The following is a 13,370-nucleotide window of genomic DNA, read 5'->3' on the forward strand; positions in this document are numbered from 1 at the left end:
AGGGTTACTATTGTATTTCACTTTTCTCTTCTCTCCTTCCCATCTGGTCGGGTTCCCATGTCAGGGTTTCGGCTATGACTGGCCAGCAAGCCGGCCGAGGCAGGATTTTGGTGGCCGGGTCATCTTCCCGCTCCCTTGTCCACGGCAGGCTAGCAGAATAACTGCAACCCTACCGTCCTCCAACTTTTTCTGGGGCCGCTCTAGGTAGACCTCTTTCTTCCCAAGGATGCTAGAATCATGCTGAGGGCATCGTATTCATCTGATAACAATGATGATCACCCAATTTCTATAAAGTTTCATTTCTGTCCACTGAGTATTTCAGGTTGCAAGGCTGGCTCAGGGAGCTTGAGATGCAGCCCCCGATAGCGAGATGCGATACTAGGAGTGGGTTTTTGGTTTTTGGGTTTTTTTTGTTTTTTTTTTTTATCTCAACCCAGAAAAGCACCTTCCTACGTATCAGTGCTCAAGCCAAGTAGCTCACCCTGGGAATTGAGCATAGACCTAGCTTTTCAATTTGTCTCGGAGTAATGTCGTCAGTTTGCTCCAATCGAAGCAGGTTTGGAGGTTTTACATTACATGCTCAACAGGCAGGAGAATTTCTCTCCGCCTCTGAAGTCCCATGTGCAGGGAGAGTAGCGCTGATTAAACAGTGGGAAAGAGCTGAGGCCACGACCCGACCTGTGTGTCAGCTGCTCGGGAAGTCTAAAAGCCGCCGACATAAACTGGGTCTTCTTTCTGCTTGCTCTCAGAGGAGGGCCTCAGTTTCCCTCATTGGTTAAGTGGATACCGTGACTGCACTGCCCTCCCCTGGCTGCTGAAAGCATTGAGAAAGCATCCTGCAGAGTACGGAGCCCTGAGCTGGATGCACAGTTAAGTGCTTAAGGGTGACTTTCTGGGCAGCAAAGCATCATCGTCCGGAAACTCTGATCTCCGGGCTTGCATTTTACTGCGACAATGAGTTCTGTTAGCCGGGTGAGTATCAGAAAGCAATGGGCCCATACGTCCCAGGCAAAGAGAAACTGGTCTGTGGAAGACTTCCAAGTTAATTCCTCAGAAGCACTTCTGAGGCCTAACCCACTCTCCTCCTCCGCCCTCAAGCTTCTACTGGTCTCTCCTCACGTGTTTGAGGAACAGGCTTTCCTCTCTGCTTAAAAATATTCTTTCCTCTTGACTAAATGATTAAAATGTTGTTTCCCTGACTCTTGGTTAAGTCCCCTGGTGTTAGGCTCTCTTAGCAGTGTGCATTCCTCCTCCACTGCACTTATCATTCCTGGAACTAAAATCTTGCCACATGCCATCATTTCCTAAGTGTTAACACATACATTTGCATATGTATGTGACTATGTACCTCGTAATGTCAATGGAAACCTGCTTCATTCACTTCTGTACCTGATTTCTAATATAGTAGGCAGTAAGTCAATAAATATGTGTTGGACAGACAGATGAATGGATAAAAACAGCACATGAACAGAGGAGGACTCATCACGGGCATTGAATGGTTAAGGGCTAAACTGAATAGTTGAAAAGTTGAGGGCTCCTTTAGTCTCTGTGAATAAATTCCACTTCAGCCGTGCACAGTGGTGCACACCTTTAATCCTAACACTCGAGAGGAAGAGGTAGGAGGATCGCTGTGAGTTCAATGCCAGCCTGAGATTACATAGTGAATTCTAGGTCAGCCTGACCTAGAGTGAGACCCTACCACACACACAAAAAAAAGCAAAATATCAAATAAAAGAAAATAAAATTCACTTCAAAGTCAGGTGTGTTAGCTCCTAGCACTTGGGAGGCAGGGACTGGAGGATGAAGAAGACGAAGTCAGCTTTGGCTACATAAAGAGTTCAAGGTCATCCTAGACTACATAAGCCCTTATCACAAAAACAAACAAGCAAGCAAAAAATAGCAACACACACACACACACACAAAGAAAAGTTGCCACTCCACCCACACGGACTTCCTCCATGGACAAACAGTGGCCACACGAGTAACATTTCCTGGGCTGATCTGATCCCCGTTCAAGCAGGTGGCACTCCATTCTCTTGGGGGTTAAAATTAGCACCCATAAAGTCCCTGAAGACGGCTATAATCATGCGAGGACCCAGGTGGGCCTTGATGACAAGCTGTTAAGGTTAGAAGAAAGGGTACCAGCCAGATGAAAACACAGAGCCACCCGCTTCCGGGGGAGCTGTGGGGACTTCCTGTCTTTAGGCTCTGTTGGTTCCTGTCCTCGCTGCCCCTCCCCCAAGCATCAGCCTCCACACAGTTGCTGTTCTTTCTGTCACTGGAACTCAAATCCTATCTCTGAAATTGATGAGTGACCCTGCCCTTCACAACACAATGTCAGCTTTGCTCACAGTCCAGCTGGTTCCGTGTACATTATCATAATGGGCTGCTGGGTGGACCCTGGGCCCATATGTGCTCTTAATTGAGGTCCCCGTTACACACTGATTTCTGCTTTCTCACACCCAGGCAGGAACTACTTGTTGAAGAGTAAAAACAGAGTTAACAGCTTAGAAAAGGTTTTGATTTTTTATTTTAAATGTCTATTTGGCAAACCAAACCCAAAACGGCTTTCTTTTTAAAATCAATGTTTGTCTGCTGGGGAAAAAGAAAACAGAACACTTCCTAGGACCCTATATTTCCTGGTGATTTGAAAGAATTATTACTTCCCCAACCTTAAAGCCCTCTCTAACAGCATTTCCCAAACTTCAGCCATGATTTTGTTCCATCCAGGTACCACTTACGCTGCTATTATTTATTTTATCTAGTTGTGATTTTTATTTAGATCATCAATAGTGTCTTTAAATTGTATCTGCTCCTCAGCAATGATATCTGGGAAGTAAGGAGCTTTTTAAATTTTTTTTTTATTTATTTGCAAGCAAAGACAGACAGAGAGAATGAGAATGGGTGTGCTAGGGCCTCCAGTGGCTACAAATGGACTCCAGTTGCATGTGCCACTTTGTGCATCTGTCTTTACATGGGTACTGGGGATTCAAACCCTGGTCACTAGGCTTTGCAGCTAAGCACCTTAACTGCTGAGCCATCTCTCCAGGTCAAAGTCAAGGTATTTCTTTTGTTCACAAATTAAGATGGGTACTGGGGATTCAAACCCTGGTCATTAGGCTTTGCAGCTAAGCACCTTAACTGCTGAGCCATCTCTCCAGGTCAAAGTCAGGGTATTTCTTTTGTTTACAAATTAAGATGCAGATATCGTAATTAAAAATATTTTCAGCTAGGCATAGTGGCACATACTTTTAATCCCAGCATTTAGGAGGCTGAGGCATTAGGGTTGTCACAGTAAGACCATCTTGGGTGGCACAGCAAAACTCTGTCTAACAAAAATAAATAAATATTAAATTTTAATAATGATATTTGCTACATCTTCTAAAATTACCTCACATGAAATATGATCTTCATGGAAGACATTGATCTAAAAGCCATTATGCCCCCTCAGATGAAGGACCTCTGTGAGAATGTCTGACCAATGAGAACTGCCAAAGAAAGCTGAGCATGGTGCCACACGCCTCTAATCCCAGCACTCAAAAGGCAGAGGCAGGAGGAAAGCTGTGAGTTCAAGGGCAGCCTGAGCCTACATAGCCTACATTCCAGGTCAGTGTAGGTTACAGCAAGACCCTACCTAAGAAAGGAAGTCAAACAGAACTGCCCAAGATGCACATCTCTGCTGTCTATAGCCTGTGGCCTTCCCAGGCCTCCTAGACTTAAGTGTAATCTCCAACAGGGAGATTCAAGGTAGAGAGACATCCCTTAGGGTCTACCGTGTGATGGTTACTGTCTGCTTTCTGATTTGTTAGGATTTAGAAACCACCATGGAAAGGAATATGTGTTCGTGTGGGGGATTTTGTAGGTTAAATTAGCAGTGGTAGGAGAACCCACCTTAACTCTGGGCTTTACCGTCACACTGACTGGGCTCTGGAGTGCAGAAGAAAGCTAGCTGAGCGTGCAGCACTCATGCTGTCTCCGCCTCCTCCCTGTGAAGGTGGCACTGTGATGCCACTTTCCTGCTCCCGCCATGCTTTCCCTGCCACGCCGTCTTCCCCTGGAAACTTCCAGCCAAACACAAGCCTTCTCCTTCCTTAAGCTGACTCCGGTCCCGTATTTTGTCCCAGCAATGAGAAAGTAACTGATACAGACTGTCACCTTCATTTTTGGGTAGCCGCTTCTCAAGGAAGCATGTGGGGCCCCCCAAGAAGACAACTTCTCAGAGAAACAGCTTCATTCAAAAAGAAGAAAAAAAAAACTATCAGAGCTTGAAGGGCTCAACCTCTGCTTAACTGATGAGGAAGTGAAGTCCCAGAGACATCTAAGTTCATCCTCCAAGCCACGCTGTGGGGCAGTAGCAGAACTTGTCTTAGAATATTTGTCTAGGTGTTTCTGAAAGTCTTCAAGAAAAAGTACTTAAAACTCACCTCCTGTCTACTCTTAACCCTATATGTCACATTATAAGAGTTAGGAACAAGACACTGCATTTTTTCAATATTTTATTTTATTTATTTGAGTGAGAGACAAAGAGAGAGAGAGAATGGGCATGCCAGGGCCTTCAGCCACTGCAAATGAACTCCAGACCAATGCACCACTTTGTGCATCTGACTCACGTGGGTCCTAGAGAATTAAACCTGGGTCCTTTGGCTTTGCAGGCAAATGCCTTAACTGCTAAGCCATCTCTCCAGTCCCGTTTTTTAATTTGTTTTTATTTTTTTAAATTATTTATTTGAGAGCGACAGACACAGAAAGAAAGACAGATAGAGGGAGAGAGAGAGAATGGGCGCACCAGGGCTTCCAACCTCTGCAAACGAACTCCAGACGCGTGCGCCCCCTTGTGCATCTGGCTAACATGGGACCTGGAGAACCAAGCCTCGAACTGGGGTCCTTAGGCTTCATAGGCAAGTGCTTGACCACTAAGCCATCTCTCCAGCCCTGTTTTTATTTATTTGTATGAGAGAAAGAGAGGAGTACACTGAAGTTTATGTGCATATTACTACTTTTGGACGCTGAAATTCTCTTGGGTGGGAGGCTCCTAGGACAGGTGAGAACACAGAAGGTCTTGGCTTGGAACAATGAGATAAGCACGTAAACACAACTGGGATTATGATGCAAGTCCTAACCAACTGTAAGACAAAACAATAGCCTTCAAAGAACTTTTCTCATTTCTGGCCAAAACAGAGAGAAAACAGCCTTCCTTCCAACACACTATCATATGCTTATTAAAATAAGCATGGATCACTCATTTGTGAGACCAAGCAAAATAACAAATACTGGAAGTTTTCCACAAATCACAGATTTGCCATGTAATTCTTGTAAGAAAGCAGCTCTCTTCTATAAAAGCAGTTTCCCCCAGCATGAAGTCTCCTAACCTGGCAGAATCCAAAGTTACGGAACAGCCTGGTGCCTCGCTGTGCTTTCCTCCTCTCCCACCTGAGTGTGTGCCAGACAGTCCACAGCACAGGGTCCACAAACAATGACTTCTAGGAAGATGACTCACATCAACCTTGCAATTAAAGTGTGACCAGCCTCCTGATTATCTTGCCAGTCTATCTATTATCCCATAGAATAACAGATACCAATCATCAGGTAAAATCAGCATTTTAAAAATTCTGACTAGCAGAATGAGTTCCAGGCATGGACCGAAGCGGATGTAAAAGAAAATGATCTGGTAAGCTAGATAGATACACACTATGTGCCCCATTTTTTTAAAAAAGATATACTCTGAGCTAACTTTAGAAAGGTCTATTTAAGACGTCAGCACAACTGCCTTACTCTTGTTGAGAAAAGAAAAATAAGGACGGTGGGATAGGAGATGAAAATAATTTGGTATGCTCTGCTAGAGCGGTAGCTGAGAGTGAAGATTCCAGAGTCAGAATCTTAGGAGCTTGAACCTTGGATCCACTACTTAACTGCTGTAGGACTCCAAGCAAATCACTTTGTCTTTTCTTACCCCAGTTTCTTCATCTTGACAATGCTATACTTACAGCACTATGCGCCTGTCATGAGGGCCGGGGAGAGCTCGGTGAATTGAACATCCCTTGATCCAGGTTCACAGTAGTATTATCTATAGTGCTCTGTGGTTACAAAGGCATAGGCTCAAATCCCAGGCCCATTTCTAATTGGCTGTATGCCTCTGGATAAACCACCCTCTTTAAATATCAATTTTTCTCATTGTAAAATGAAAATACTGATTGTGTTATCTCATCAGATTGGTTGGAGGATTTGATGAGATGATATAAATTAAGTGATAACCACAGGGCTGGCATACAGTAAATGCTCCACAAATGTTAGCTGGTAATAACCCAAAAATAATAACAATGGGAACAGTAAAAATAAAAATAGTGGAATGAAAAAATGACTAGCTGGCTTAGTTATCATTAAACAAGACAGCAGAGTCTGGGCTTCTGTTTCTCTTTGTTGTAAGACTGTTGACGGTACCCTATTGAGGTAAATAAAGCCTGGCAGCCTGAAGTTGAGATCTTGTGGCTCCTCAGTCCTTGGGGCTGGGATTTCTGGTATCTTCAGGTCCTGCCTTCATCCCTGTTCTCATCTTGACTTCCTGACTGTCCTCTTTGGTTTTGTAGGAAGATAAATAGGCATCATCCCAACTGCTCAAAGAAGACGGCCCCATCCGTGGGATGCCTGGAAATCTAGGGTCTCAGGGTTTGAGTTTGACATTCCTGGAGTATACACTGTTCACTCTAAGGATCTGTTCTTGCTCCTGTCTTTCCTACGCAAGTGGGGAGATCTGTCGGAAAGTTGTAATTATTCACCCTCAGTTTGTAAAGATGACACTAGTGTGTCCGTACTTCACCTGGACCTTCATCATGAGGCCCCTGCCTGGGTGAGCAGAGCCACAGCTCTGTAATGCCGCTTGTCCCGCTGAGGGCGCCTGACTGTGTGGCGAGCTGGGCACCATTCACCCTCTGCCTCCGCACTTGGTGTGTTTCTGTGAAGGAGCCAAATGACTGAGTGAGCATTGTTCTCTTCACTTTTGGGGTCCTGGGACGACTGCAAGCATCAAGGGTGGGTCCCCGTCCTCTAAAACCATGCTATCTAGAAATGAGGAAGCTAGGGGTGACTTCCTCCTGGCAGACCAGCATCCCATGTGCAAGTATGAAGAGCGCTCCACGGATTTTGACAGAACGAAGCTATTTTGAGTAGAGGCAGGTCTCTCTCTAGTCTGTTTCCTTTCCTTTTTTTTGAGGGGAGGTAAAATCAGAGGGACAAAGGATGCCTTGATATCTCCTCATCATGACTCTGAGTTGGAAGAGACACATGGGAAAGTACATTTTTTCTCTCTTATTTTCATTTATTTTCACTGATCCAGTGATTTAGATTGGGAGGGGGGTTATATATCTTGTGTATCAACCAATGCTGAATCCTTCATTTGAAAGGCCTTTCAAAGGTGAGGGTACCAACCACATGTTTCACAAACAAGTCAACAGAAAAATCCTTTCTGCACAACCTATGAGAAAGTCAATCAATAAAACAAAGCCATTTGGAAAAGAACGCTCAAAATGTTGGACTGTGTTTATCAAGGACAAGCCCTTCTGACACAGAACCGCAATCAGCAGGATGGCTCCAAGGCACAGCCAAACTCCCTGGTGAGCTTCCAAAGCCCAGGAGGAAAGGACAAAGTTATAAGCAACTGGGCAATCTTGCCTCAGGCAGTCCAGATGCAGGAGGAGCCTACATAATTGGCACTGAGTTCATCAAAGCCCTGTTGGTGCTACACACCATTTCGTAAGTGCCCTGGAGGCCACGGCCTGCTCAGCCCACATGATGAGCCCCTTTCAGCCCTGTCAGCTTCCTCTCTTTCCAGACCCTCATCCTCCTCTGAGCACCTGCCTCCTTTGAACTCATCTAAGCCAAACAGCTTCAGCACACTCTATGGCCTCTACATGGAAATTTTCTAGCTCCCTTTGCCTGGTAAAAATGCCTTATCTTTCAAGTTTGAGTACAAGTAAAACATCCTCCAAGGTTTTCCTGACACCTCAGAATTCATCTTCCCCTCTATAGTGGTTCTTAATGCAATACTCTAATTAGTTGTAATTTTGTTTACTGTCTTTCTGCTGTATTTGTTTTAAGACAGGGTCTCAATTATCCAGGGTGGTCTTGAACTCCCTATGTAGCCAAGGATGATCTTAAACTGCTGACCCTCCTGCCTCGGCCTCCCAAATGCTGGGATTACAAATGGATACCATCGTGACCCATGCAATGCTGTAGACCAAACTCAGGGCTTCATGCAAACTAAATCGACACTCTACCACCTGATCTCCATTCCTATCCCCTCTTCAACATTCATATAGTAAACTCTACGAAGACAAAGCTTCTATTCCTGAGTGGCTGACAAGTACTGGAAGCGTCGAATGACTTAATTTGAAGTCCACTTCACTGACACCTTCATCCTTGCCCAGAGATCCGAGGACTCTGGGTCTTTGAAGAAAGCCCTTATTCTTCCAAAGCCCCCTCTTCTGGGAGGAATGTGTCAGTGACTTCACTGCTGAGCACCATAGAGTAGGGCATGTTAAGTCGTAGTCTAGAGCTGGCGGGTGCCTGACCAGGCTCCCATTGGACAAACACTCAGTGGAGGCCCACAGAAGCAGAGAGACATCCAGAGTCACACCAGTAATTTGAGGCCAAATCAGGACTAGAAATCACCTAGATTCTCATAGATACATTTGAAGGCCCTGGGTCTCCCTAGAAGTTTCTCGGGATCCCATTCCCTGGGCGGGGGAAGGGGTAAAAGGTATTTGCTCTCTAATAGAAACTCCAAATGTAATTCTCTCAAGTTGGACTAACTTCCCCCAAAACTCAATCCATCTTTCCCTCACATGCCTGTAAACCAACAAATTTAAGGGCAGCTGGGCAGAATAGAATCGATGAGGCTGGATGCCCAGAGGCTAAAGCAACAGAAACAAAATTTGCCCCATTCTGGAGGAGGAGGGGTAAAAAAGGTCAAATGTGACAGATCAAGGGACACCACCATATTGCCAGGGACAGCTGGGGCCACGGGGTCAGGGCTGACCAGTGGTAGAGCAAAGCTGCTTCTGCTTCTGTAAAGCTGGAGTTAGAGACAGGGCAGCGGCCCAGGGGATCTGTCACTGATCTTTCGTCTCCCAAATATTTTTAGCTTGACCAAAGTTAACTTTTGTTTTTTTATTTCTTTTACTTTGGGATCCTGGCACATGCATATGTCATGTTACCATCTTTGTAATTTCTTTGAAGGAAAATTTTTTTCATTCATATCAATGCCCACCAAAGCAAAATTTCAATCACTCATTTTTTTTTTCAAGAGTAGGCATGTTTTAAGGACATCTCTCTTTGAGCCAAAAAAGCTAAATAGGAACTCAGGTCAATGAACCTTAAATTTTTCTCATTCAAAACACTCTTGACTAAGAGTTCCAGCAGTTTTTCTTCCAAATAAACATGGATGTTGTACAAATGCTTAAGAAAACTTCAAGCCTCATATGAGGAACACCACCACATTGGGACCTTGATCCCGATCCTTTAACAGGCCCTGTTGAGAGGAGCTCTTTTAAACCTGCTCAGCTCGCCTCAATCATCACATAGGAGAAAAGTCCTCCAATGGCCTAAAAGAAGGGAGAAAAGACAGAGAAAAACATACATATGCCAAAATTACACACCCGCACACGCACACACACACAAAACTATATATTCCCATAAAAAATGGGCATGTAAACTGCTCGTCAGAAGGCTTTCTGACAAAGCCGCTGGAGTGTGTTCACAGGCATTTGCATAAATGCTACGGTGAGTTCACCATAGCTGCTAGCGCTAATGGTACATAAGGTAATTTAGTCACTTCTCCCAGCATTCTGTGTCAGGATGATGAGCACCGGCACTTTGCCTTGTTGCATATGAGATCATTAGATAATAAAGTGTTAGCGCATGCAAGCTGACAGGGTCCCTGCTCTCCAGCACCATGAGGACACTACACGCTGCCACAGGGGGGATGAGACAGAGAAACGGTTGGCCTTGAATTCAAATAAACAGAACCTGAAACTCAAGCGGAACAGTGACAATAATAATAACGTCTCTTAAGCCCTTTCAGGCTCCCTGGCACATGGTCCCCTTGCATTTGCCTGAGTGGCTTAAATGGAAGACGAGGCAAACACATACACACACACACACACACACACACACACACACACACACACACACACAGACTCACGCACTGATGGTGCACATTACTGTGGGTGGCCACAATTCAGATCCTTTGGTCCCAAGCCCATGCTTTTGCAAAAACTGAAATTGTTAGAGCAATTACCTATAAGGCTGCTCTTCTGCTCCACTGTATATCTTCTATAAGCCATTGCTTAAAGAAGAAATCTCACTAAATACACCCATAAATATCCAGCCAAAGAAAATCTCAGTATTTATGAATGAAGAAAAATGAAGGGTGGGGGGTGGGGACAATTACCATGAGCTACAGTGTGCCAAGATTCAGCCCCTGCAGACCACGCAAGATTCTAGGAAATAAATTTGCCTCTGTCAGCCTTCATAGTTGAAACCCAGAGACATCAATCTGAGCCCAGGAGCTCTAAGTGCACGGGTCACACAGGGAAGGCTGTGCACGAATGTAAACCACGGTTGCTCTTCTGCTGAGCCGCAAGAGGAACTTTCCTCCAGTGGGTGACAAGAAGGGTATAAATAGAGATGTGCAGAGCTACTCAAACATAATTCAGGCTACCTATAAATGAGGCGGCTAAGGGCCCACAATGGGAGACAATGAAAACTCCTACAAGTCTCCAGAGGGGAAGACCCTTGGCAGAATATGCAAGAGCTGCTGCAGGTGGGAGTGAGATTAGAACCACGGAAGGACGGGGAGATGACTCTTAAACACGGCATTGAAAATGGGATTATTTTTCAACAGAAAGATAAAGTTTTGCCCCCCCCTCAAGCCAACATGAATTAGCATGTCAGTCCTCTCCCACACATCACCAGTGAAAGAGTTCAGTAGTCACCCTCTGCTGAGTAGATATTTATGCATCAGCTTGAAGTGTCTAAATGAGTGGGTGGTTATGTGTGGCTGGTTGAGTCACTGTAGAAAAGCAGGTTTCTGTCGCGGCACCGCTGTTACTCAGGAGCTGAACATGTCTACCCTTCATATCCCTGGGGAGCAGCGAGTGAAGTGAGGCTGTAGTGGGTGTGAAGGCCCTCAGCCCAAGGTCACTGAATAATCCCACTCACCAGTGACAACCAACCACCGTTACATGGGAAAATAATCACTTTTCTTCAACAGCACCCCAATGATAAAGTCACTATTTCTACTCTGGTAAGCAAAGAAAAGTGCTATCTTCGCCTTTTGGAATAATTTGTTGTCCCACCTGAAATAGTCCTATGTTCCCTTGCAGGTTGGGGTGGGTGGGGGCTGACCTGGGCAGGCACTTAGAGATGCTTAGATCTAGATTGCTAGCCCAGACAGCATTCTTCCTTCATGTCTGTTCCTCCTTACTTCTTTTCTGTGTTGAAAAGTGTTTTGTAACAAATTACCACCAATTGAAAATTAGGAGAGTTTCAATTTTCGCCAAATAGGGACATCATCCGTGCCCACTAGGCTTCCATCCCCCTGAGCTTCCAGCTGGGGCTGGCGCAGTGGAGCAAGTGTAAGCCTGTCTTCACCTTCCCCACCCAGCCCACCTCCCATGCCCCCGTCACCGCCTCCACCCACAGCACCACCCTGTTGTCATCCCCCCCACCATAGGCAGTCACCCCCTTCTTTGTACCAAGAACCAAACTGGGGTGCCAATGGGTGAAATGACTTGTCCGTGGACACACCGGACCAGAGTGAGACTAAGGATAGAACGTTGGTTCCTTGTCCCACATATCACAGTGAAAAGCAAAGGTACTGACCTCTCTGCCCTTAAGAGGCATTCTCTATAACAGGTTGTTTGGCTTTGCTTTTTTGCTTTTTGTTTGGGTTTGTTTGTTTGTTTGTTAATGCAGGAACCACTGGCGTGGTGCCACAGGTAATCCTGTCTTCCTGATAGTAGAGCTAGAACCTAAGTGTAACCTCACCTGAAGCATCTGTTGGAACTGTGAACTCTGCAGATGTACAGCTGACTGGCAATGCTATCTCTAGTTCAGTTAATTCTCATTGCAGGTGACCAGCCGCCATCCAAGCCCTAACTTCAGGTCTTAACCCAGGGCTCTCCAAACTGTGCCTGCAGATCATTTACCCAGCTTTGCCTCTTGCTCTCACCCAAAGGTTTGCCTTCCGTCATACAATGCCTTAGGAGGCTGCGAGAGTATTAAAAAGGCGTCATTACTGTACCGAAATGGAACTAGATGCAATCATGAGCAGGTGTTTCAAATGGTCTCCTGCAAAAAGTAATATCTACCCATCTCAGCAGTAATGAAACCATAAAGCAGCAGCTTTTGAAAGATGATGGTTTACTTTTCAAAGACTGTGAAAGATGGGAAGAAGAAACCCTTCCAAGAGTGTTACATGTGGCTAATTAATAAAATGCCCTGTCTGTGTATTCCTCGAGCACAGAGGGAAACAGGCAAAGATGATGGCAGTGGTGTGTATATTAAATTGGAATGCTGGCAGAGAACCGAGTCTTTACTTATGAATTATATCATGGATATAGCTTATGGGCCATGGAAGAAATCAAGCAATCGGGTGATAATTTGTGTGGCAGTGTACTCAAAAGGATCCTGCTGAGCTAGCAAGCTGGACAGCAAAGGGAGGAAAGAAGTTGAGTTTAGTTTGCCGAGGTTAGAGAAAATGTAGTTGGTGGCTAGCGTCTAGAGACGTCTCAGTCAGTGATGCTTGGGAACAGGGAAAGATGGACTCATTACATAGACATACAGCAGAACTAATCAGACGGGCACCCCATCTAACCTCTGGGTGGTGTTCTCTTTCCTGGAATCGAACTTTTATTTGGTTCCCCCGGTCCTCTCCACAGCACCACTGACTTGCCATAAAATTCTTAGGAAAAAGTGTGCTTTCCCCCACCAAGGTCAACCTATAGGAAGCAGGCTCTGTACGGGGGGGGGGGGGGGAGGAGGAGGGAAGAAAGAACTGTGCCTGAGTCAGAAGAGGGCCAACCTGTCTCGCAGAGCATCACATTCATAATGCAACTCCAATCACATTTTGGACTTGATCTCCAAACAAAACTGACAGAGATGCACCAGCAGGTCCCATGGCCTTTGGAATTGCCTTTGCTAATTTTACAAAGCAGCATTCCAGCTCCCCCTCTATCCCTCTTTCTTACTCTCTCTGTCTCTCTGTGTCTCTCTCCCTCTCCCTCTCTCTCTCTCCTCACAATATGAAGTAAGGAGATGTTAGCCATTCCGGGGTCCAACAGAAAGGGTATACCGCCAAGCTATCTCCCTGCCTT

General features: G+C 45.4%; 1 protein-coding gene across 4 annotated transcripts in view; it reads right to left on the minus strand.

The window, feature by feature from the left end:
• The window catches only part of Ebf1 (EBF transcription factor 1), a 410,419-nt gene that overhangs the window by 118,504 nt on the left and 278,545 nt on the right, over positions 1-13,370 (minus strand). The gene's annotated exons all lie outside the window — the stretch shown is intronic.

This window comes from Jaculus jaculus, chromosome 6 (assembly GCF_020740685.1).
Source record: "Jaculus jaculus isolate mJacJac1 chromosome 6, mJacJac1.mat.Y.cur, whole genome shotgun sequence".
NCBI classification, from domain to species: domain Eukaryota; kingdom Metazoa; phylum Chordata; class Mammalia; order Rodentia; family Dipodidae; genus Jaculus; species Jaculus jaculus.